This window comes from Mustela putorius, unplaced genomic scaffold (assembly GCF_011764305.1).
Source record: "Mustela putorius furo isolate JIRA1106 unplaced genomic scaffold, ASM1176430v1.1 tig00000596_pilon_pilon_pilon, whole genome shotgun sequence".
In the NCBI taxonomy this organism is placed as follows: Eukaryota; Metazoa; Chordata; class Mammalia; order Carnivora; family Mustelidae; genus Mustela; species Mustela putorius.
In genome coordinates this window covers 6,040,001-6,063,996 of record NW_025421428.1, presented here as the reverse complement: position 1 = coordinate 6,063,996, position 23,996 = coordinate 6,040,001, and the positions used below count along the sequence as shown (strand labels likewise).

The following is a 23,996-nucleotide window of genomic DNA, read 5'->3' as shown; positions in this document are numbered from 1 at the left end:
GGTGATAGTTTCTAATCTTGAAGGCCAGAGATGGGACCTGAATCTTGTGTCTGCTACTTACTTTGTGACCTCATTAATAATCTAAGCTCTAGTTGTCATTTCTAAAAAGATAGTAACACCGGGAGTTGTTTATGTAGAGATTGGGTATTTCTAGAAACAGGGCCGTATTCTCTTGCTGTAGCCCATGGAGTTCTGACTGAAGTGACCTTGCTTGAGCCTGGAGAGAGGATCACAAGTGAGAGACAGTCAATGGACTGCTGCACTTTCTGTCCCAGTGGCCATGTTTTTGCCTTGAGAAGGTGTGGGGATAGTAGTAGCTAAGGACTGAGGAGTACTCTTCTTTGTGTTTAGAGTACCTCTCTTTATTTTCCTCTTTATGTATCCATTGTATAACTTTTCCACTGGATTCTTTTGAGGATTTTATGAATGCTAAAGCATGTGAAAGCGCTTTGAAAACTGTATAGTCTTTTTGGAACTCAAAGCAATATGATGTTTGGCTCTATTCAGAGACTAAATGAATTCGTATCAGAGAGCCAGGTCATTATTTATATTCCTCTAAATTGTTTTCTGATATTTGTTACAGATTTTTGTTACAGGTGTTTGTCATGGATTTTTGATGTATCAAATGTTCCCAGCTTAGGAGGGGTTCATTTAATTAAGTTTATAAAATACTTATTTAGAATTATAAACCTCCTTAGGCACAACTTCATTCATAGCATTTTTCTCAGGCCCAGTCCATGAAGCCCATTTCATCTACCTCCTCGTGTGTGTGTGTGTGTGTGTGTGTGTGTGTGTGTGTGTGTAGTGTGGGGTGTAGAACTTAGTGTAGATGATAGGTTAGACTTTGGAGTAGTACAGAGTTTAGGCTAAATCTTGGCTTTGTCCCCTTAGTAGCCTTGTCACCTTGGGAAAATCAGTTAACATCTGAGATTTGTTCTCTTCTTCTGTAAAGAATATTGTGCCTCTTTCGTAGGATGGCTGTGAAGACTAAAAAAGAAAATGTCAGTTTGGGGCCCATCGGCAAACAAGTTCTCAATAATTGTTTCCTTTCTCCTTACCCTCTGAATATATTGTTGAAGTTTTCCTGTTCTCTTAAATCACTCCACTAGTTTTGTTTTGTTTTCATACAGATTGCTAAATTGTCTTAAAAGATGAAATTATAGATATGTTTTTGCCTCTTCGTATTGTTAGATGTTATGTAATGAAGGGGAATAATAGAGTCAGTGCAGAAAATCAGATAGTCATAATAATGTGTATCTTTAGGAATTCTCTTAGAAAACATGCTTTCAATAAATGAAAACAGTTCTCTGATTTTAGGGATTAGATGTGATTCCTGATCTGCGACACAACGGCTATTTGCAAGAATTGACTTTTTGATGCTTTTTGAATTAGATTGGTTCAGTATGTACAGTTGTTTATAGTCGTTTGAATTTATTGAAGCATTTCTGTGGTCAAATGCGTATGGGGGGTGTCAGACTTTACACATTTGCTGATTATCTAGTTAGGAATATTGCTTATGCTGGTCAGTGGTTCCTGCTGATTTAAAAACAGAAGGTGCATCTGTAGACAGTGCTTAGATTGTATAAAATTGGTTGTATTAGCATCTGACACTGCAGGAGAGCAAATTATATCTTGAACGAATAATTTTAAAGAATACAGCCGTTTGTGATATCTTTGTAACGAAGGTACCATTTTATCTCCATCATCTTAATTTCAGTAAGATCTAATTTCCTACCTAGCCACATCTCTTCTTTTCTAGTGGGATTTAGTCTTTATAGGTTGAGTTGTTTTTAGTTTTATGTTTTTAATGAAGAAGATTGTCAGCAGTAGGATTTCCTGTAAGGAATTTTAATTCATTTTGTTTCAGATGAAGTTGGAATCATTGCTAAGCTCGTGAAAATATCATTCAGTGAATAAGATCTTAACAGTTTAAAAAAATACTGTATTAATATTATTCCAGTTATTGCATCTTTAGTTTTTCATGTTTGAATATTTTTTAGGTAACATCACTTGGGCACAGGAAACTAATGTGCATTGTTCTATTAATAAAGAAGTGGTTGTTCTCTGATTTGATTGTTTGAATTGTGTGAATTGGAGAGTAATGTTTTTTTAGCATGACACTTTGGGAACTGCTACTTGGTTAGGATACTTTTGTTCCAAGGTCTCTTTGAGTCAGTTCCTATTAAAAGTGAAATGTGACAACCTGTATAACAATGAGAATATTTGAACAATACAAACTTGTATTATTATTGTATGGCTTTGAGGAAAACCTCATACTGTGTCTAATTGAATTTATTATGCTTAATGAATATTTAAACCAAAGAGTACCTTTTTTGTTTCCTTGACCATTGAGTTTACGTTTTTAAGTGTATGTAAAATATACTATAAAGTACGTAGAATGCTGAAAATTTGCAGCCTAAGAGATAATTATACAGCAGTTGCATTATAGCATTCATTTCCAAAGAAATACTGTTAAAAAATTGTATTCTCAATAAGTTCTAATAGATGGCAGAAGAAGGAAGGGGTAAAAAATATTAAATTAACATTTGCTGTTATTAATAGTTCCTGTGAATTTTTATAAAGGAAGTGATCACAGTGAATTTATTTGGTAAATTATCAATCTCCATATTATACACCTTCTTAAGAATGCCTTGGAGTGTCCTATTCAGAAACATATCATTAACTTAAAATGGTGTTCTTTCCCTTTTTCAAGAGAACAAGGAATTCACATTTAACTGCTTGATACTAGCTATATTATGTAAATTATTATGGTTTAAGTGTAATATTATATAAAAACCTCCCAAGTAGTTACAAAGTAGTAGTAGTTATATGAGGATTTATATCCAGTGAAATAATTTTTTGTTAGTTTATTCAAGAATATCACTATGAATGAAATTTAGTGATGATTACGGTAGTACCAAGGTACAGCATTTCTCTTAACATTGTAACTATTAAGATACATTACCTGAGTGACCCTTTTCTAAAGTTAAGCTTTGGAAAGGAGAGGGAAGTGTGAGAGTATGGATTTTGAGGGCTAGATAAAAGTTTGGATTTGTGTCCCCATGAAACTCTTAAAATTTGGCATTTTGTAATGGTAAAAGAAAGCTCGCAGGAATGCCTGACCACTTTGCTGTTGCCCAGTGTTTTCACTTGCTAGGTAGTTTAGTATCTGTTTGGATTCTTATCTTTTTGTTGGATAAAGCTGACTGGGTCTTTTTCCTTGCATCTAAGACAAATTGACCCAGTATATTCTGGTTTGTTCTGTCCTACCAAATGTTTTTAGCTATGACTTATTATGTTTAAGGGATATTAAGAATATCCTTATCTTAAATGTCTTTTTCAGATGAGGAGGACTTTGCCAGCTGCCATGAGGAGTTAAGAGTAAATGGCCATGTCAGGGGGTTCTGCTATTTTGAGAGACAGTTGACTATCTGGTTGAAAACAGTTGCCTGCTGATAGCATTCATAAAAATAAATTTCAGGTGGATTAGAGACCTACATTAAAAAAGAAAAAGTTAATAATATTTGAAGAAAATGTGAGGATAGTTTGAGAGATCTGGATAGAAAAGAATTTCTTCAGTAAGCTGTGAGAAAGCACAAACCCTGATGGAAAGGACTAGATTTAACCACACTAAAATTTACAATCTGGGTATGGCAAAAGAAACTGTAAACAAAATAAAAATTTCAGATTGAAGGGCGATTTTTGCAAGCTTGGGATCTGGATACGTAAGGAACATGAAAGAAGGAAACAGGAAAACAGACAAAATACTAGGTCACGAAAGAAGAGACCCAAATGGTTAATAATCATATAGAAAGATTACATCATTAAAAATCAAGGAAATACAAATCCAAGCTGTGAGATATTGCTACTTCTGTGAGAGTGGTAGAATATTTTAAAAGTTGAATAAATGCCAAGTATTGGTAAAAATGTAGGACCACAAAAACTCAACTCTTTTGGCAACACCTAGTAAAGAAAAGGGTACTCATAGCCTGGGAACCAACAGTTTCACTTTTAAGTAGATGATATAGAGAGATTCTTACGTGTGCACAAGGAGACAGAATCAAGAATGTTCATAGCAACATTCCTTTTTTGTAATAGAGAAATACTGAAAACCTAAATGACCATCCCTGGAGGAAATGGATAAATTAGGAGTTACTTATAATCGAAGAACTGTATAGCAATTAAAATGAAATCTCATCTACTTAACACAAATTGGATAAATCTCAAAAATATAATTATGAGTAAAAAACAAGTTGAAAAAGCAGTATACAGATACATAAATGTTAAAATTATGAAACTTTTGTCATGTGTGCATTCATGTGTATTAACAGTATAGAAGCATGGAGGGGAAGGCTTACTAACCTCAAGACCGGTGATTCTTTGGAAGGAGGAGAAGGATGAGATGAGGGTGGAAGGTGGTGCTTTAAGCTGTATTTGTAAATAGGAATGTTGCAGAAGTTTATTTCTGCCCATCAGTTGGTGAATTAATAGATAAAATGTGGTATATTCATTTAATGGAAAACTATTCAGGTATAAAAAGAAACTACTCGTATACGCTTTGGGCATACTTCAGAAATATTATGCTAAGTGAAAGAAGCAAGACACAAGACACCATGTATTGTATGATCACATTTATTGAATGTCCAGGAGAAGCACATTTAGAGGGATAGAGTAGATTAATGGTTGCTTGGCACTGGGGTAGGAAAATAGGTTAATAGTAAAGGGGCACGAGGAATTTCACTGGGATAATGAATGTGTTCTAAAACTGATTTATGGTGACAGTTGCACAAGTTGGCAAATTTACTAATAATCATTGGAGCATACAATTGAGATGGGTGAATATATATAAGATTTACCAAATGAAGTTATAAAAAGTTAATATTTTTTATGTCTGTATGGTAGTCAATATAAAAGTGTTTCAGGGGTCCTGTTAAAAATTATTAAATAGGACACCTTTTCATGTCATTTATAGTTCCAAATCACTTTATTACTTTTAAAAATGTATTGAGATTTAGAAGGAGGTAAATCCACAAAGTGTGTAGCTTCATGAATGTATATAGTTGTGTAGCCCTTACCCAGATCAAGATCATGTATATTACAGTAATGTGATTATAGTTAACAATGCTGACTTGTATACTTGAAATATGCTAAGGGAGTACATTTTAAATAAGTGTTCCCGTCACACGTGAAAAAGGTAACTGTGTGAGGTGATGGGTATATTATGTAGCTGGGTCGTCCTGACTATTTAACAATGTATATGTATATCAAAACATACTTAAATTATACCTAAATAAAGCTGGAGTAAAATATCCTATATGGCACTCTAGAAGGCTCCGTTGTGTTTCCTCATAGCCTCCTCCCTTTTCTTGCCTCCTACTGTTTCATTATCATTAAGTGTTAGTCTTGTTTTTGAACTTCATAGAAATAGGATCATATAGTTCCTTTGGTTTAAAAATATGTCTGAGATTCGTCCAGGTTGTTGCATGTAGTTCATTCTTAAAGATTTATTTTTTTAAAATTTATTTTATTTTTAAAGATTTTATTTATTTACCTGACAGAGAGAGAGAGATCACAAGTAGACAGAGAGGCAGGCAGGGAGGGGGGCGGGAAGCAGGTTTCCTGCTGAGCCGAGAGCCCTATACGGGGCTCGATTCCAGGACCCTGAGACCATGACCCAAGCCGAAGGCAGAGGCTTAACCCACTGAGCCACCCAGGCGCTCCAAAGATTTATTTGTTTTAGAGAGCGAGTGCATGAATGGGGGAAGGGGGAGAAGGAGAGAATCTCAAGCAGACACCCAGCTGAGCATGGAGCCTCACACAGGGCTCGATCTCATGACTCTGAGATCATGACCTGAGCCAGTATCACCAGTCGGACACTTAATCGACTGAGCCACTTATTTGCCCCTAGTTCATCCTTTCTGATTGCTGTACAGTTTTCCATGGTAGATATACCGCAGCTTTGTTCATCCTTCCATTGATTGACACTTGTGTTTTACTCTTAGCAACAAAGCTGCAATGAATATTTTTGTACATGTCTTTTGGTAAACGTACCCACTTGTTTCTCTTGGTTATATATCTAAGTAGAATTACTGGGTCATGAGTTGGGTGTACGCTGAGTTTCACTAAATACTGTCAAATTTCTAAAGTACTTGTGCCAGTTTCTTCCCCTCTAGCGGTCCTTGAGAGTTCCAGTTGCTCCACATCCCACTGCATGGCTCTGTGGCATGGGTTACCACACTTTATTTAGCCATTGCTCTACTGACCGATATTTAGGTGGTTTCATATTTTCAGTACTTTGAATAAAACTCTCATGAACATTTTTGTAGAAACAGTGCTTCGATGAGTTCCATAAATGCTTTCCTAGAAATAAAATTGGTGACTTAAAAGGCACGGACATTTATTTATTTATTTGACAGATCACAAGTAGGCAGAGAGGCAGGCAGAGAACAGGCTCCCTGCTGAAGACAGAGCCCGATGCGGGACTCGATGCCAGGACCCTGGGATCATGACCCGAGCCAAAGGCCGAAACCTTAACTCACTGAGCCACCCAGGTGCCCCAAGGCATGGACATTTAAAATGGATTTTGTTTGTGTTGCTAAAAAATTACACTCAATTGTTTTCCATCCAACCACATTCTCAGTTACCAAGGTTATGAGAGTTGCTTGTTTCCCCAGATGCTTCAGTCTCTGTATGTTTCCCATACTTTTAACCTTTCCTAAACTGATAAGGGGAAGAAAACAACAGAAATTAGGGAACCATAACACTTCAGCACTTTGCAACCCTTTTCTGGCATCTTTCAGGTGGTAAGGTAAGGGGTCTAGTGTCCCATCTCCTTTGAAAATGCTTTCAGTTTTGCAGGCTCTGAGGGGAAGGAGAGGCCGGGTTGGTCTCTTAATGGGATCTAATCAAGGCTTCATGCAAGAAGGATGAGAGAATTCAAGCTTGAATCAAAATGTTGGCTACCTAGATAACACCCGGACTATGTTGGTAAGGGATGGAGGAGCAGATACAATTCCTTGACAGAGGCTACTGCCTTTCTTACCTCATTTGATGAGGTATAAGAGTCCTTAATTTACCTGTTCACCCTTCCTTTCAAAACTGTCCTAATTTCTGTTGTACCTGAGCAACTTCAGGAGAGCATTTGTGTGCCTCTTATGAGGGAGAGACCGCAGATCCTGTGTCTTAATGCCCTCTTCATGCCTAACATGCTACTAGTAGTGCGCATGTAAATTCCGTGAATGACTCACTGGGACCCCCTCCCCCGCCCACTTTGGAAGGGAAATGTCAGAAGAGTATGACAATGTCCTATTACTGCTCCTCAAGATTGGACCTTCCTGGAGAGGGCCAGAGGAGAGCAACAGTGGACAAGGACTGGCAAGGAGCCCGGCATGAGTTAAGGCTCCTCGCTGGCTGAACCAGGATAACAGGACAGCAGCGCTGGCAAGGAAAGGCCAGCATTTTTAAGTCCAGGGCAGACATAGAGCTGTGGTGAGGACTCCAATTATACATAAGCAGAGGCTCACGGAGAGGAATGGAAGCGCTGGTTACTGCGGAAGTGGTTGCGGTCTTCGTATGCCTCCTCCTTCACGGTGGCTAAGCATTTGCTAGGTGCCAGCTACCTTTCAAAGTGCTTCACTTCCGTTATTAACCCTGAAAAATTCTGTGAGGCAGACATTATTATGCCCCATTTACAGATCAGGGCAGTGGGGCTCAGAAAAACTGATTTGTCCAGGTTCACACGGCTGATAAGTAGTGGAACTGAGATTCTGATTTAGGAATGACTTCAGTGCTGGGGCTTCTGGGTGGCTCAGTTGGTTAGGTGGCTGCCTTTGGCTCAGGTCGTGATCCCAGGACCCTGGGATGGAGCCCCGCATCGGGCTCCCTGCTCAGCGGGGAGCCTGCTTCTCCCTCTCCCACTGCAGCTCCTCCTCTTGTTCTCCCTCCCTCGCTCTCTCACTCTCTCTCAAATAAATAAAATCTTTAAAAAAGGAAATGGGAAGGACTTCAGTCCTCATTCTCTTCACTTGCCACAATATTATGAAAAAAACATTAAAAATAATGTCTAAAATAGGCTGATCACTTACCACATGCCAGGCACTAATTCGGCTTCTTTAAGTGCATTATTTCATTTACTACGCTATAAAATAGATGCTCTCTTAATGCCCACTTTACAGATGAGGAAACTAAGCAGAGGAGGTTTAAATAACCTTCATTAGGTCACACAGCTAATTCCTGGAAGAGTCCATATTGAAATCCAGTCCACACCACCTTCTTGGGTCATAGTCTGGAATGATCTTGCCCGGATGGTTTCTAAGCACCTTCGTTAGCCTTGAGAGTCTTCAGCCTTCTCCTCTCAGGCACAGGGATCACCTTATGGTTTACTGTTCTTATAATCCTGCAGGTGCCAGAGGCTTCCAGAAGGTGTATAACTAAACTTGCTGTGTGAGTTAAGCTACTGTGGCAGCATATGGGTTTTTTACCATCAGGTGAGGTACTGGAGGTAGCAGTGCTGCTTGGATTATATAGTCCTAGGGTAGGGCCATGGCCCCACACAGCGGATTCCAGAGCAGGTTTGTCCTGGCGAGGATGCGGAGCGAGAAGGGCCTGATCAGTGCCCTGAGAGAGCCCTCTGTAGTCTGAGCTTGCGGCCTCCTGGGAATCCAGTTGTCCATCCCCACCCCCAGTTGCAGCTGGGAAGACCCAACCCTGACAAAGTCCCATTCCTGTTCTCCAGGATGGGTTGCTTGTTTGTTCAAAGATATCTGTGTGAGGGACGGTGCGAGCAAGTCTAAGAAGAGAATCTTTGCCAAACCTTTATCTCAGTGCTCCCTGAGCACAGACGAATTCTCTGAGAATCCTAGTTTAATCTGTCTTGAGGAGCTTGAAATTACTGGAATTTCAACAGTGGTTAGCTTCAGAGGCACTGTAGGGTTTGGGTTGTTTTTCTCTCTGTCTTGTGTAACAGCCTTCTACTGCCCTCTTGACTGTTCCTTTCTATGCCCCCAACAGCCCATATTTCCTGTGTGTCCAGTTTCTCAAGGCCTGGCCCCTTACCTGGCTCCAGGGAGCCTGCCCTCACTTGTTGTTGGCATGGATGCGCAGTCCAGAGGCTGAGGAAACCTTGCTGATTTTCACCCAGGGGAGGGTTGTGTTTTTAAGACTATTGAAGAAATGCAAATTGAGGAGAGCTCTTGTAGCATTATTCCAAGCTAAGAATCCTTCTGTTGTCTCCTATATATAAGGTTTTATTGGTTCAGTTTCAACCATTTCAACCAAATGGAGGATGGGGCTTCATAGAATACAAGTTTTATGGTAGTGGCAGGAGGGAGGAAACCCCTCTAGACGATGAAGCGAAGCCATGGGAGTAAAGTCATCGAGCCGGAGAGGATGAAAGGAGGCTTTACAATTCTCATTGTTACGTCAAGTGTATCAGTCTAGTTTAGAACAATTACTCAGTTACTGAGCTAATTGCTTCTTAATGGAAAATATATATTTCAATGTTCAGACTTCCTAAATCCTTAATTTAAAAAAGGCATATATAGAATGGTATTTAAGTATTGGCCACGGCTGCTTAAATTTAGAATTTTACTTCATTGAAAGGGCTTTGTTTTGTTTTCTTTTGTGAGAGTCTTAACTCTGTAGGATGGTTGGCCACAGGGAAAACCAGAAAGAAGTGCTTTCCTTAGGGCTATTTTCTTTTAAAGGATACTTGTAGCTATGGACATTTTACCAAAGCAGTGAGTTGTCTGAGGATTTTTAGATCATAGAATGACAGAATTTTAGAGTCCAAAGAATTCTTTTAGTCAACACTTTCAGTTTATATTTGAGAGAATTTATATTCAAAGACTTTTTATGATCACATAGTGGCAGAATCTAGGCCTGCTGATTCCCAATCTGATACTTTAATATTCATACTAAATCTTATGTCATAATGTTATTGTGACTGTCTGAAAGCCTACTGAAAATGATTGCATGTAAAAAGTCAGATATTATTCAGGTGTAGGAGACACAATGCTAAATAAAAGTGGTTCAACTACCGAGAAGGCTTGGACTAAGGTAGGGAAGGTCAGCAAGTAGATGGAACATTGTCCAGTGTGATACAAGATGTGTGTCAGTCAAGGTCTAGTTGAAGAAGAGAGAGACCACTCCATCAGAAAAGGAGTGAGTACAGAGAATTCCGTCTTAGAGAATCATTGGAAAGAGTGGAGGAATATGCTTCAGGCTAAATCTCCAGGAATGACTTTCAGAATCACTCTGCAGAAGTAGCACACCGAAAGATTGGCCACGGCTGGTGTGTCAGGAAGCTGAGGGATTCTGGAAGCTGCTATCCCAAGTGTCAAATCCAGGTCAGCCCTTTGACCACTTGGGCTTAGGAAGTCTCCATCAAATTTGTTGCCTCCAGAGCCATCATGCCATTCCTACAAGTTCTGAATCAGAGAATTGGGTTCTTTGTGTTACCTCCCGGCTCTCTTCTTGGTGGTGCTCTGATTTCAGGCCTCACCAAGTGGATCTAATTGGTGGAACCAAAATCATACCCAAGATGAAGTTATTGGAATTTTGTTATTGAACTTTCCGAGTTCAAATCTTGGCTTTTACATTTACCCATCTGTGTGTTGATGAGCCTGTGGGGTAACGGTACTTACCCTGTAGAGTTGTCAAACTTAAGTGACATGACAGGGCATATGGCTCGCATAGTATGTGACACCCAGCATAGGCATTTTGTGAAGTCTTTTGGAGGAGACTTGACCAGAAGCACCCCTAAATTAATTTATCTTGGGAAATGTTCAAAGGCATTTCAGAGTAGAGTTCAAATCAGAAAGCTTTTATGGAAGGCAGCCTGCTCTGTGCTCAGCACTGTGTTTGAATGCTGGGGCGCCTTGATTCTTGGGAGGAGTGCAGATGGTGGGGAGATATGGGTCCTGGCCTTGGGAGCTGCTTATTTTATTTATTAAGAAGACAAGTACTTACAGAAGTAACAGTCTAAGATAGTAAATGATTAGATGTGCAAGCAGGTGTTAATAATTTGATGCTATCAAAACAGTAAATATTACAGAAGCTCAGAGGAAATCAGTCAATGTGGGCTAAAGTAGTCAGGGGTAGGTTCCCAGAGAGGCAGATGGGGACATTATATGCTGTTGTACGCCATTTAAATCAAATTTCTCAGGAACATATTTCTTTATTTACAAAGGTTTTTTTGGGGTGTGTGTGTGTGTGTGTATTTAAATTATGAGCCTTGTTTAAAAATGTGGAAGATTCAGGAAATAAGGAAAATCCCTATAATTTCACAACTGAGGCACTCATAGCTAGAAGTTTCAGTGGGTTTCTATTTAGTGTTTTTTGAAAAACTTAAAAGTAATTGCTGTTACAGTGTGATAAATCTTTACATTTTGAGTTAATTCTTCCTAATGCAATGATGTTAGTATTTTCCCACGTTATTACAGACACAACCTAATTTTAATGGTCGCATAGGTGGTGGGTCACTTGAGCTTATTAATGCTCCTAGTGTTTGAAATGAAGTTTGAAACAAACATAAAAATAATTATATTTCCAATTATTTCCTTGGGACAGATTCTGAGAAGTGGAATTACTAGGATGTGGATTGTGGACATTCTTAGTGCTTTGGAAATGTATTGCCAAATTATTTGCTGGAAGGAGTGGTCGAATATATGCTCCCTTTCTTTCTTCATTCTTTTAGACTCATTCGGTACTTATGTGCTAGGCCCAGTTCCAGGCTGTAGGGATATAGTAGTGAGCAAAATAGGCAAAAATCCCTGCCATCATAAAGCCATCTATACTAGTAGGGGAAAACAGATAATAAGAGAGTGTATATAGTATGTTGGGTGATAAAATGTGCTAAGGAAAAAAACACAGGAAAAGAGAATAAAGAATGGTGGGGATAGGGAAATTATAATTTTAAATAAGGTGACTGGGGAAGGCAGCACTAGGAAAGTAACTTGTGGATGAAGACAGCACATGCGTCATTCCTTGGTATTTATCCCACAGAATGAACAGCAAGGGAAAGGGCCATGAAGTGGAAGCATGGCTTGCAGGTTTGAGGAACAGCAAGTAGACCCAGGTGGCTGGAACAGGGAGTCAGGGGGGCAGAGTAATAGGAAATGAGGTCAGAGAGTTGCTGGTAAAGTAGGACCTGACCTAAGTAAGTAACAGGATTACTCTGGCTGCTGTTTTGAGAACAGCCTGTAGGGAATCAGAGGCAGAAACAGAGATACCTGTTAGGTGACTGTTGTAGTGGAAATGATGGTGACTTAGACCAGAGTGGTAGTGTGGAGAAGGAGAGAAATGGTCAGAACTTGAATTTATTTTGAAGATTTAGTTGACAGATTGGCTGACAGATTGGATCTGAAATGTGGGAGAAGGATCAGGAGATCAGTTTGGGACATGTTCAATTTGAGATGTCCGCTAGGCATCCAAGTGGAGATGTTGAGCAGACAATTAGATATAGGAGTCTGGAGTTGGAAGAAATAAATGTGAGGTTGACAGTGCATAATTGTATTTGAAGTGGTGAGACTGAAAAAGGCCAGCAAAAGAGGACATCAAGAAAGAAAAGTGAAGTCCAAGAACAGGTCTGGGACAGACCTGTGGAAGCCACATAAACAGAGAAAGTGGAACCCATCCAGGATGTCAAATGGTACTTATAGGTCAAGTAAGATGAGGATTGAGGATAGATAATTGATGTTAGGAGTAAGAAGTGTGAGTTAGAGTGGTCATTAGTGCGTGAGCAGTTTCACAGCAGTGGTGGGGTAGAAGCTTGATTGACATGGGTTTAAGAGAGAGAAGAGAGGAACTGGTAAGGTGGGAACAGACATCCTTTTGAGGTATCTAGCTTTGAAGACAGTGAAAGAAATGGGGTGGCAGCTAGTGGGGGCTTGACCTTTTAAAGAAGATTTGCAGAAATAACAGTATGTTTGCATGCTGATGGGAAGACTCCAGTAGAGAGGTAAAATTAATAACACGGGAGAATTGGTAGAGAAATGTTTTAGTTGGTGGGAGGGGATGGGCTCCTAGTCACAAGTGGAGGAAGAGCCTTTGCAAGGGGGCATGGGTAGTTCTTTATGGTGGTAGGATGAAGGCAGCGTCTGTGGGTCAGTGATAGTAAGTGGGTAGATGTAGTAGTGGAGGCTTGTGGGAGGACTCTTCTGATTGGCTTTCTCAGTGAAGGGGCAAATGAGTCAATTAGTGGCATTTGAGGTTGTAGAAGGTTTGAAGGGAGAGAGGAGAGTATGACATAGTCACCGAGGAGAACAAGAGAGTGAACGAATTAAGGAAAATATGTTACAATTAGTCAAGCTCACTTACAGTAAGTAATCCAAATTTAAAGCTAGTATTTTAGTATTTTAAGCACAGTAGGGTGATTTTCTCCACCTGGTACAGGAGTGTAGGTGGATCTCTGGATTTAACAAGGATGGTTGGACTTTTGCCAAGTGAGGTTGATAAAGTAAGAGAAGCACAAAGATGTTGAAGATGTATGGAAAAGAATGGTTATAAATAGAATTAAAGCTGGACGAGGAGGATAGGGTGGACCTCAGGTGGATCAAGGACACTGAAAATGTTGATAATAGTGTTCCTGTGGGATTGAAGAATGAAGACAGAATATTGTAGGGACTGAACTAGAAGGGCAGGAGGTAAGTCTTGGTTGGAGGCTGAGGTGTTTAAAACTCAGGGAGTTTCAGTTATTGGTAACTGTATAGAGTTTGGATGTGACCATGAGAGTGAGTAGCTTGAGACTGGGTAGAAAACCTTGGCAGGGAGAAGCCCAAGGAACCAAGAATTCTGGGATTTTGAAGGATTGGCTATGTGTAAACTTGAAATCGCTAAGATTGTGGTAGAAGTACTGGTAGAGTGAGAGGCAGTACACCAGGATCCATGTGACTCAGGAATGAGGAATAACCCTAGGATTAGTAGATGGCAGAGTAGGAGTGGGGAGTGTAGGCTGGTGAGCTCAGGTTAAAATCCGGGATGTTGGAAAATGAGGGAGAAAGGTCTGGAAGTGGAAACAAGGAGCAGAGGCTGCTTACCCTACCTCCAGACCAGTGGGAGGGGTGGAGAGGAAACACTGACCACTTGAGAGGCCTACAGAGGAAGCCAGCATTAGGTCAGAGGAAGAATGTAAGAATGAGAATCTCAGTCTCTTAGAGAATTGTGCTGATCACTGACCAGGAGTGCCAGAAGGCAAGTGAAGGAGTTTCAGCGAGTGTGCCAGTTTTGTTGTTCCTTTGCCAGCTATGCTTAAAATTCACTGTACTTGTGATGGATGACATGGTTCTTTGTCTTTTTAATTTTTTAAACTGCTAGTGTAATTGAATGTTAATTCATAGAGGAATATACAATTGGCCACGTTTATAAATTGTGATGCCTAAGAGCATGTTTTGGAAGGGTCTGATTTGGATGAGGGAAGAGGAGAAAGATGAGCAAAACATGTCAAGTTTTGTGGGAAAGTGGATTGATCAGCCTGGCTAGATTTGGGAATTCATTTTTTTTAATGATTATTATGTTATGTTAGTCACCGTACAGTACATCATTAGTTCTTGATGTAGTGTTCCATGATTTGTTGTTTGTGTAGAACACCCAGAGCTCCATGCAATATGTACCTCCCTTAATACCCATTGCTGGGCTAACCCTTCCCCCCACTCCCCTCCCCTCTAAAACCCTCAGTTTGTTTCTCGGAGTCCATAGTCTCTCATGGTTCATCTTCCCTCCGATCCCGCCCCCCCCTTCATTTTCCCCTTCCTTCTCCTAATATCCTCCTTGCTATTCCTTTTGTTCCACAAACAAGTGAAACCATATGACAATTGACTTTCTCTGCTTGACTTATTTCACTTAGCTTAATCTCCTCCAGTCCCATCCATGTTGATGCAAAAGTTGGGTATGCATCCTTTCTGATGGCTGAGTACTATTCCATTGTGTATATCTTCTCTATCCATTCATCTTGAAACATGTTAAAAGTAGGATAGGTCCTCAAAAAAATTAATCATAAAATTGCCATATGATTCAGCAATTCCCATTCTGGACATATATCGTGAAGAAGTGAAAATAGGGACTTGCACAAAAATTTGTACACTCATGTTCATGGCAGCAGCATTATTTTTAAAAAATATTTTATTTGTTTATTTGAGATAGCAAACAAGAGAGCAAGAACAGGAGAGCAAAGGGAGAGGAGAAGCAGGTCCCCGCTGAGCAGGGATCCCAACATGGGGCTCGATTCCAAGACCCTGGGATCATAACCTGAGCCAAAGGCAGACACTTACTCGACTGAGCCACCCAGGTATTCCTCATAGCAGCATTATTTATGATAGCCAAAGATGAAAGAAACTCAGGTGTCCATAGATGAATGGATAAATAAAATGTGGTATTCTTACAATGGAGTATTATTCAGCCTTAAAAAGGAGGAAAGTTCTGACACAGGCTACAACATAGATGAGCCTTGAAGACATTGTGCTGAGTGAAATAAGCCGGGCAGGCAGGACAGATATTGCATGATTCCATTCATATGAGGTACCTAGGGTAGTTAAATTCATAGAGACAGAAAGTAGAATGGTGGTTGCCAAGGGCTATGGGGAAGGGAAAATTGGAAGTTATTTAATGGGTTCAGAGTTTTAGTTGGAGAAGTTTTAGAGATAGATATAGTGATGGTTGTATAATAACGTGAATGGACCTAGTGCCACTGAGTTGTATATTTAAAAATGTTAAAATGGCAAATTTTATGTATATTTTACTCCCTGCTCCCCCCAGCACCCTCCCCCCAGTGGTATAGGGTATATAGGTATCATATAGGATACATGGTACAGATATGGACTAGGTAGCAATGGCTTGTTTCCAGGGAAAGAGAGGCAGAATTTTGTTGACTAGAAAGTCTTCTGGTTGACAGGCATGGTATGTTTCCCTTGCTGGCGTGTCAGCTTCGTGTATACTGTATGTGGTAGTTTGGCCTTGGCATTGGGGTTCTCAGTATGGCTTAGAGGTGCTTGGGAAATACATTTTCTAAGTAAGAAAACATTTCTCTACATTCTCATCCATTCCGTGTAGCAAAAAAATTTCTTTTATAGATTATTCAAGGATACCCTCTAGTCTTCAGAATTATTTTAAGTTGTTAATAGGAATTCATTTTTTCATTATCATGTTTGCTAGTTGAATTGAGTGCTAGTTACTCTGGAGTCATTTTATTTATATCCTGAACTTGGCAAAGAAGTTTAAATAGAGAAATTGGAAAGCTCTCATTCATAGTCTGCTAAGGCCTATTTCATGACAACATGTTTTGGTTATTTGTCCAGATGTATTCTTATTGTTGAGTCACAATAATAACTAGAAGACAGATCAACAGGAGGACATACATAAATAAAGCCAAAAAAGAAAGCCACTGTTGGATTCTTGGGAGTCTGATGGATCCAGGCTGAATCCCAGCTCTGTTGCTTAATTGAATTTGTTCTTAGTGAGCCTCACTCTTATTTTTAAAACGGGTACATCTCCTTACCTGGCAGAGTTTTGTTATGATTAAGATAATAAAATAAACCACCTTTGGCAACTACTGGTATACATAGGGATTCAGTAAATGGTAGCTGGTAGTATTCTAATTATTACTGCAAAAATGTTTAATGGAACTCTGTTTCTGAAACCCAGAATGCAAACTTAGAAAGCAAAGAAATTAGCAGAAAGGTCCTTCAATTTATACAGAGATTCACCTCAGGGTTTCTGTAAATCTGGGAGAGTCCCTAGTGCATTTGATGTTTACAGATCATTAGCAAACAGATGCCAGGAGGCAAATAAACTGTAGCTTAAGGATTTTCGAACCGCTGACGATGAAGAGAAAATCAGTTTCTGATAAAGTTATAACATTTCTAGGTAAGTAATGGCAGGCAATGGGAAAATTTTAATTGGGTTTATAAAAGTTTATTTCAGGAACACATGTATTTCCAATTTGAGGCATACCTATACATCTGTAGCCATCTAATTTATGGTGCTTGCTTATTTCTCCACTGGGTTAATAATAAAACAACAACTAATATTTATTGTGTGCTTACTTATATGCCGTTGTGTCTTTAGGAGGGAAGCCTATAGCATTCAGAGGCTTGTTCTCAATTGGATGTTTTGAAATTGGCCTTTTCTCCATTTTGAGAGACAGGGTATTTAATGAGTTTATTCTCTTATGCCAAAATATTTGTTGAGCATTTGTAACCGAGAAGACCTTCTGTAGCAGACAAAGCTAAGTAGAACAAGGGCCCTGGCCTCAATAGATACTGACTTCCTGTCCATTGGTCTGTTCAAAGGTGGCTGTGGTAGCATGAGATGAACCATGGTCTAGTCCTAGACTCTGCATCTGGCCACTTCCTCCCTCAAAGCTTTTTCTGCCCTGGTCGGAATTAGGTTTGATGCCCCCCTGCTCATCCTAGCACAGCACTTTGTGAAACTCTGCGGTGAATTAATTCTGCGGGTTCTCCATTAGGGTCATACTGTAAACTCTTTGACAGCAAGGACTGGCTTTTTCCTCACCTGCACCAGTCACACCAGTATATTTGTGTCATGAGTAAATATTAATTTTCTAACTTTGGACAAATGGTAAACTATTGCTTTCTTTAACGATGATACACTTAACAATAGTTCCAATATCAGTGTTGTCATGAAGATTAAATTAGAAATTGTGTATAAAATGCCTGTCCTGGTGCCTGACACGTAGTGGGTCTGCAATCAGTAGTTGCATTTGAGTAAATAATGAAGTTATCTCTTTCCACCAGATTTGACAGTTGTGATATATCTATTTATGAAGACCATATGCAGTGATGTCATGTTTGTAGTACATAAAGGGCACAGCTGTCATTTAGGTGAAGTCTGAAGTAATTATTCACATTGGAATAAAAATTGGACACTTACGATGTTCATTCAAAAAGAAGGGCTAAAACGAACCCTAACTCTCAGGGAAATTAAACGGAAACCTGAGATTATAGCTATTAAAAAAAAGGGCCTTCATCAATATTTATCAATTTGATAGATTTTAGGAATAGTTCCAAACCCTGAACTAATTTTTAAAAACCTAAATATTTAAATAATAATAATGAAAGTTAAAAGCTAGGATATTCAGGCAAAAAGGAAAGTATAAGTGAACACAGTCTCTGGATTTTTTCTTCTCTCCGGCACACTCTCTCTTTCCATTTTAAAGCTCCCTTTGGAATTCGACTTATGTTTGATTTTTGGGTTAAGTGGCATAAGTTTGGTTGAGAATCAGATTTATATACCTTTTGTAGATGGAATGAGTTATGGAAAGTATTTCTAATTATCGGTAAGTAGTGGCATTGGCTGGTCAAAAATCTATCACCATTCTCTAGAAAGAGACGTAACTCCCAAGATTTTACTGCATAATGTCAGTGGACTCTTTATTTGTAGAACAGCTGATGCATTTAAGACTCGTTGATTCACTTAATTGATAACTGTACTACATTCATAACTCCCAACAGCTGAAAACAATAGGTCAGTGTCTGCTGTTTATGCATAGAGAGTCACATCAGAGCAGGATATGTCTGAAAGGCAGAATCTGTTAGTTCGAGGAGGAATCTGGCACGTGAGTGGTCCCATTGCTTGCCATACTGAGGTGGGTTGTGTTCCCCTTCCCTAAATAATGCTGTTTGGGTTTTCTTTATAGGTGTAGATGGTGCACTGGTCCTGTGTTATCAGGCCAGCTGCTGTGAAGTGTAATATTTGAGTGTGTTTCTGCCAGTGTTGAAAGGAAAGGCTGGAATAGAAACACAGTTTTAAAATTAGTGATGACTCAAGTTTTTGTGTCTAAGGGTCTTCATGTTTTAGATCAAGAAGTTAATACCTGGAATAATTTTTAGGAAATTCCAGTTGTGGGGCACTGGGTGGTTTAGTTGTTAAAGCGTCTGCCTTTGGCTTGTCATGATCTCGGGGTCCTGGGATCAAGCCCCTCGTCAGGCTCCCTGCTCAGCAGGAAGCATGCTTCTCACTCTCCTGCTTCCCCTGCTTGTGTTCCCTCTCTTTGCTGTGTTTTCTCTCTGTCAAATAAATAAATAAAATCTTAAAATAAAAAGAAAAGAAAAGAAATTCCAGTTGTACGTGGAAACCGAAGGTTCATTTAAAGTACTTGGAAATGATTTTTTTTTTTTGGAATTCGTGAAGTATACTCTTCTGTAATTACAGGATAAAATCTGCAGCAATTTTTGTTTGAAGCAAGTAACTTTTAATTTAAAAACATTTTTAAAGCAATGACAACATAAACTATTTTGTTTCATTGTTAAGGAAAAGGAAATCATGTCGATAGTTTTTTTTTTTCTATGTAAAACATTTGAAACATTCCTTTCAGAAATATATTCTTAATTAAATTTTAACTATCGTAAGTGGAATAGTTTACTAGAATAATTGTATTGAGTTAAAATGCTAAACAAATGATTCAGGTATTTTATAATATAAAGTAAGTAAAGCTGATTCATTAGAGCAGCAGTGAGTTTAATAGGGAGTTTCCTTTAAGCTTTTTTTTTTAGTGGAGTCCATCTTGTAATCACAGTGTCAAGAAACTTTTTATTTCTACATTATACAAAAAAAAAAAAAAGAACTTTTCTTCTTGAAGATGAGAAGAAAAAGTTTATTTCTGAGTGTGTATTGGAGAAGATTGAGCTCGTCCTCAAAATGTATAACTTCTCAGACTACTCGCTGAGTGTATACATTTTCAGCGTATAAAATTTGAACATGGCATTAGGGAAAGAGCAGTGTAATGGGCTCTCCCTCATTTGCAGCATATTCCCATCTTCTCATCTGGAAAATTAAATCTGATTACAACTTGGATTAACATTTACAGTTGTGGGGGAGAGGAGGATAATCTCTTAAACTATATGGAATTAAACAATGAGGTGATACCATTTTATGGCTAATTTTTAAAGTCTTTTAAAGAGGAGGTTTTTTTTTTTTTAAATAATTATAAGCTTTAAATATGTTCAATATTTTGTTACTGACTGAAATATCCTAGGGATAATGACTGAATAAATTTTTAGTGGGCATTAAATGTAATTTTTTCTGCCACATTAAAAGTGAAAGCAGCATAGGTTCCCATGTTAGCGGCTACATTTGCCTGCAGTCTCTCTTAAATTTCCTAAAAGAGCTTCAGTTATGGAAGATGGTAACATTTGGTTCGTGTGTAGTTGTCCCACATTTCATAGAAAATGAAGTCAGTGTATTTTTCAATAAAGAGTTAAAGTGTCGTGCCTTGACCCTTCATATGGAGTCATTGGTATGACAGAGGAAAACAGGAAAATAATTTGGTAAGAGGTGTGTGTGTGTGTGTACGTACACATACTAGTTACTGATCTACAAATGAGCCCTCATACATAACCACAGTACTTTTATGAATTATTTTGCATTTCTGTTGTAAAAGATCTGTCTACCACGTTTTCTAGGAACTTTAAGCCTAAGGCAGAACTCAAGGTTTTGGAGCCTGTGTAAAATAATTTATAGCACTGTTCCAGCAAGTCTTGCCCAAACTCTAATTCTATTAATTAAACATCCTGTGGCAATCTGGTATATCTTAAAGACTTAAAGTATGTTACAGTAGGATACTAGAAAACATGAACAATTGAGGTTGAAGAAAATTAACCTTTCTTAAAAAAAAAAATCAAGACATTGTTGTTCTGAGACTTTCCCCTCACCCTTGCCGAACCCCCCAAGGACCTAGCCTCTTAAGCATGGGTCATGTTCTGTGCCTGAATCAGATCAGGAGTCCTGTGCTGTGAAATGTCTGTGTTAAGTATAGAAATGCTTCTTGTGGCCTCCAGTGGAAAAGCGGTGGTGCACACGTGTCTTTGTGGAGACCTCCTTTTGTGTGGCTGTGGTGCTAGAAGAATGTAGTGGCCCATCACGTTGACACAATGTGAAGCTTTATTCCAGAGCCAGGTGCCTCTTTTCGGCTTACGTAGTTGAGAGATCCATGGACTCTACCATACCATACATCTTGTGGCAAGATATTTTAAATACGTTATGTTCGTATTTTCCTAGGAGATGATGAAATTGATTTTTAATTTTAAGAATCTACTACTTAAATCTGGAGGAAGTTGCTGAGAGAGAAGGAAAACGAATGTTCTTAATTTTCTGTCAGAGGGACAATTCTTAGAGAAAAAGCTTGACATATGCCCATGACTCTGTTCTTACTGCCAATTGCCTGAGCAAATTGTTGCTTTTTTCCTTGGTAGTTCTCTGATCTGCAGATTTTTGTGTTGAAAGTTAGCTGTTTGGTGACACTGCACTTGGCGGTGAGGGTATGAATGTGAGAAGGTGTTTTGGAACATTAGCAATTATAGTATTGGATGGTGGATAAAGAAATAGATACATAAATATTAGACTGATGCACACTTTTCCAGTGTACATTATTTTCCATATAAAGATATAGAACATTTCATAAAATGTTCCCAGACCATTTAAAACTCAAAGAAATGCAGCTGATGCAATGAAATACATAGAGTACTTGTAAAAACATACAGACACGCAAGTGGATTGCTGCCAGACAGAAAATTTAAAGGCGGTTTGCTCAACTGCAGGGGTGCGAGGTTTTGTACATGTGCCATGCTGAAACTGTTAGTAAGGCGGGTGTTGTGTTGCTTGAGAAAAGCAGATTGTATTTGGACCTTTTAAACTCAGATGTTTCCAATGTCGATATTTTGGTGACATTATGGCATTGTGATCGACTCAAAGTGAAAAGAGAGGATTTCAACCCACTGTGTGAAATAGACATTTTTAAGAGAACTCCAATTCTTTTCAGTTTTTGGTTAGTTTTTACAAAATGGCTTTCATAGCTTTATAAACTATCAGATTGGATGTTTGAGCTAAGTGAGTGGAACTTTGTAGATTGGAATTTGGTTTTTAAAAAACATCGTGCGTGTGCCCCCCCCCTTTTTAAAATATTGCTTTAGAGAGTGTTAAGAACCCATGAAGTTTGCTTTTGTAAACCTCAGGGCCTTAAATCACAAGCTTTATGCTTGGATCATAGTAAATAATAATCCATGTATTATCTTGGAACACGATTTTGCAAAAATCTGGGAATCTCACTCTGGGCTGTTGTAGGACAGTTGAAGGAATTTGGTTGATGACAATTTTCGTGCCTGTCACTGAGGCAGTGTTTAGGATACCATGATTTGTGTGCCTCCCATCTTGGCATTCCATGGTCTTTACCTTCAGTATATTAAAATAAGTAGATTTTTAAAAATCTATGTTTCCTTCTCTTCTTAAAATGTTGCTATATTGTGTATATTAATAAAATACATGTTTATAATAAGTTAGTTATTCATATAGTTTCTTATTAACATAATTGACAAAAGGTACAAAAACTTTCCTTCTCCCACCTATAAACAAGAATCTTTTTTAAATTGAAGAATGTATCATACATTTTCGTTTCTGACATTCATCCCCTCACAAAATGGTGATAAAAAAAAATTCGTCTTTGGTTTTATTCTGTCTTGGTTTCCATCAGTATTTGTGGTTCCTAAGAAGCACAAACTACTGCAAGAAGACATGATATTAAAAATTTATGTCGAGTCATTTCTATAAAAGTTTTCTCGTTGAAGAGTAAGAGTTAACCACGTGATAGTTGGAAGAAAAAGAATAAGCCTTATTTTGTGGCTTTCCCAACTTCTATTTTACTGTGTCCCTCAGTGGCTTACAAGTACATTTTTTTTTTTCTGTCTTGGGACCAAATTTTAAATCCTAAAATATCAGTTTTTTTCTGTGCAGGGTGATTTACCTATGTTTTAGGAATTTTAACTGCTACCCTCTTATTTAGACTTCCCCTTATCCCCAACCCAGCAGCAAGCACCGTTTTAGAGGTGTGTCTGGTTGTCCCTTTGCATCCTGCTCATTCTTCCCTCTAGACCTGGTGCTTTTCATGTCACGCCATTAGCGCCCTCTGGCCTCCTGTCTCAAGTGGGCCAACTCCTTGCATGATTTCAGCCCTTCCAGCCAGAGAGAAGCAATAGCATCTTCCTCTGGCCCACTAGCAGCCCTGCACAGAGGGGATCACTCCAGCATTCTGCTGGTCATAGTCTAGATAGGTCCTTTGTCCCATTGAGTGTTTGCAGATGAGGGTAAGGAAAGGAATTGATCTCCAGTTTTTAAGTCAACCAGAAGATACCTCAAGAGTGGAAATGGTCTATAGATAGTTTCCCCTCTTTTGCACCACCTGTTTTTGGAAGCTTTGCATTTTTGGTATGCCCTTTTGAATACTCCTGTTTTTGTTATTAGCCTTGAGTTTTGAAAAATAACATCCACTGACTTTAATGACTTGAAAACTGGTATTTCTAGGATTTAAATGTAGTATGTGAATAGGCCCTTAGTTTTTTGCCTTTTTGATTCTCCACTACAGCAAGATTAACTGCATTTTTGTTTTGTGATTTGGAGGGTTTTAACTTTTATGTGGATTCACTCTCACAGAGAAGTAAATTGATATTTTAAAAGATAGCTAAGAAAACATGGTATATTTTGTGATCAGTGTGTGAGGGGGCCCTCAAATACTGTGTTTTTCCATATACCTTTTGCATTGATATGTGATTTCTCAAATACATATTATTCTTATCATTCCCCATAATGTGTCTCTGAGGAACCAAATGTCTTTCTCTTATTAGTAAAGATTGAATGTTTTCCTAATCAATAGCAAATGGAGTGCTAATAGCATTTAATTAGTACACTTCTGTATTGACTTAGAGACGATGGTATTGGATTATCTTGCAATTATGATGGAAAAATCAAGTGACCCCTTTAGTAATTCTGTTTTAAACAGATGGTCATAAAAGGTGTTTTCACCTATGTATTTTTATAGTTGCTGTGCAAGTCTAATTATGTTAGGTAGAACATAATATCTCATGATATTTTGTACTGACAAGCCAAAAGTGTATCATTTGGTTCTGTTTTTGAAGAGAACTTCATCTGGTTTTATCTGTATTTTCAGGAGTTCATAAGTATTTTGGTAAGGATACATTTTATTTTTAAAAGCAAAG

The 23,996-nt window shown here is 38.6% G+C and overlaps 1 protein-coding gene across 10 annotated transcripts in view; it reads left to right on the top strand.

Annotated features, from left to right (window-relative positions):
• DENND1A (DENN domain containing 1A) overlaps window positions 1–23,996 on the top strand; it is a 494,220-nt gene that overhangs the window by 97,635 nt on the left and 372,589 nt on the right. The gene's annotated exons all lie outside the window — the stretch shown is intronic.